This window comes from Fulmarus glacialis, unplaced genomic scaffold (genome assembly GCF_000690835.1).
Source record: "Fulmarus glacialis isolate BGI_N327 unplaced genomic scaffold, ASM69083v1 scaffold29672, whole genome shotgun sequence".
In the NCBI taxonomy this organism is placed as follows: domain Eukaryota; kingdom Metazoa; phylum Chordata; class Aves; order Procellariiformes; family Procellariidae; genus Fulmarus; species Fulmarus glacialis.
In genome coordinates this window covers 25,306-28,354 of record NW_009198912.1, presented here as the reverse complement: position 1 = coordinate 28,354, position 3,049 = coordinate 25,306, and positions in this window count along the sequence as shown.

Genomic DNA, 3,049 nt, shown 5'->3' with positions numbered 1-3,049 from the left:
CATGAGTTTGACAACAACAGATTTAATCTGGTTCACAACGACACTGTGAAGAAAAGAGAAAATCCAAAGAATAATGGCTAATCTTTTTGGTTTAAAATTCCTGAAATCATTTGGGAAGAAAGAAACTAAAACTTATTACTGAGGCAAATGTTCTTGTTAAAAAGCAAAAACTTGCTTTGTCTTTGAAAGTGACTCATGCTTTCTGAGTTGTCATTGCTGTGGGACATGCAGGGCTGAATGAAAGAAGATGACACCACCCAAGGCACTTAAATGTTGTCTTTCCAGGCTATTGAAGGTAAAGTCTGAGAAAGATAAGAGTGATCCCAAGAATAAAGTACCAAATGAAGAGCCAAGGAGCATCACTTCATTTCCCAGCCCTGATACAGTTTTCAGTCAGCTGTCTCAGGCAAATCACTTAACGTCTGTGTCTATTTCCCTCTCTGTAGATTTGCAATAGTACTTTTCCACCTTATTTGGGTGGTAATTTGATTTCTGAAGATCTTAACCGTAGCAGGATAAAGTATACAATAGAGGAAAAATATTTTATTAAATGACACTTCACCACTAAGGGTCATGATGAAACATTATGGCCTTAAGGGATTATCTGGGGGAAGAACTGCACTTTATTCTTCAAAACTTTTAAGACTATGTTGGCAAGTTTGAAACTGAAAGGTATAACTCAACTGAGATCAAGGGAGCTATAGCAAGAATTGATTTATTCAAATTGTTTGAAAAATGAGATACTTCTGGAGTAGTGACTGAAAGATTAGGAAATACTGTGAAATTCAGATCTAAGGCACACAGCACAGGAATCCTGAAATAATATTTGAGCTTGCTGAAAGTGGGTGGTGAGATCTTCACTGATTACCTGATAGGTGAAAGACTAAATTAGTTGGTGGATAATGATGTGAATTCGTGTTGAAAGGATATATGCCTTGTGGGCAGTGTAGGATTGTCCTGTGGTGAAAAACAGCCTGTTTCAGCCTTCATGTGCTTTTAGATGTCTGGAAGTCTGTGGTATTAATGTGAACCACTGAAATAGAAAACACTACATGATATCTGCTTTATTTTTCTACCTTTTGCTTCTGTTTGAAGATTCCCAAATTTATGGCCTTTAAGAATGCCTCTTTGTAGGGCAGGGGAAACAATTCCCAAATATGACACTTCTGTTTCTACCTTCTCTTGAAATTTTTTCAGCATGTTTTCTTTCTCTTCCGTGGCCTCTCTGCTGTTGCCATGTGGGGAGTTTCTGGGCAGAGACTGAATAGTGTGCCCATGTTAAGCTGCAGGCAGAATACCTTTTGACAAAACTGTGTCCAGCAAACTTCACAGGCAATTTTAACAAGGCTTCTGGAACTGATAGGACTGTGAAGTTAGCCACTGTGACAGCAATTTATAAGCTGTGAATAGAACACTGTGCTGATTATATTGATTTTGAAACCTACCACCAAGGCTGCTATTCATTGACATTCTTGTTGGCAGTGTGTCATGGAAGCTCCATCTATGTTAAAAGTGAGATGTATTAATACTAGACTTGTCAGATTTGTCTGGACTCAAATCCAGACAGTGCAGGCTTCAAAAGGTATCATCAAGAAAATGCCCTCTGTCCTGGGCAGTTTGGACTTTTCTGAGTGTTTTTACTGTAATCTGCATGCCTCATATAAAGTATTTTCTCTCCGGGTGTTATCTGGAGTCTGCTAAATGCAGCTAGTAGAGCACAGAGTCTAATTAGTCATTTTCTTGGCTGTGAATATCCATTTTCACAAGTTGACAGTTTTGTAGAGTCTAGGATTGTTCTTTGCCCATGGAGGGCGTTCTTAAAATGTAATGGGGACAAAACATTTGGGTTGAAGTCAGCTGTAAGCATCTGGCCTGTGTTAGCACAAGTGATGGCAGCTACACTTGGGTTTGCAAAGTAGGGCACTCTGCAAGGCTCTGAGCCCCATAGCCCACCAGAAACTGTCAGCAAAGACGCAAAAATGAAATGAATTGAAAAGTCTTGACGAAAACCTTGAGGGGCTGGCACACTCCCTCATCTCCCTGCAATAAGGAAAGTCTTTAACTTTTTTAATTGCTTCCATTTTTTTTCTCCTTGATGGTGACATTTTTTCCCCAGGTGACTACAATGGTTGTTCATTTATCATTTTTCCTTTCCTAAGCCCATGTGACTTTGTTTTCCTTAATTTTATTTAATTGATTATAACTAATTGACTCTCAGTTTAGGGAGTAGAGGTTTCTGAGCCTGCTGGTCAGGTCTTAATTTATTTTTGGTGAAGTCTTTTTTTTTCCAGCCCAGGACTGAGGTACAAGATTATTCTTTAAAAAAAGAAAAAAAAAACCCCAAAACCCAACACCACAAAAAAAAAAAAAAGACAAAAGTTATTAACTTCTTTTTAGATTAATAGAAGGAGAAACTGCTTTCGCATCTCACTGGATGTCCCAGTTCTAGCAAAAAGGCAGCCTGGGCTTCATTGCATGCCCATGATAAGGCTGAGTGAAGTGGTTGCCTGTTTGGAAACAAAGGGCTTAAAGAAGGTGGCAGCGAGGGTTCAGCTGAATGTGAGAGATGCCCTACCCTTGGCACTGCCACAGATTCAGTCTCCAGCCTTGGAAGTCACTTGAAGCTTACCTTAATATCCATTAAGTCTTCTGTCTGCTTTTGATTTCACTACGCATCAGATGCAAGTACAACTAGCTCTCCTGCAAATCAAGCTTTTAAATATCTATCTACATAAAAATATATTTTCTTTTCTTTCTGGAGGGTGCATATATTGTATGGAAATCTAGGAACAAGGCACAATAGCGTACTCCAGTGCATCATCTCCACAGTACAATGGTTGTTTTGCTCTTTTAAAAGGGAAGGAAAACAGATTTCCTTGGCAGTGAAAATAATTCAATTTCAATCTCTGTTATGTAGATAATGATATTTGTTTTCTTATGTAAAATACTTGGAGATCCTTGAGAGAAAATGTTGTTTATTTGATAGATGCATTTAAAAATGAAACACTGGCTAAATAATACTGATTCATGAGGCTTCATAATGCAGCTG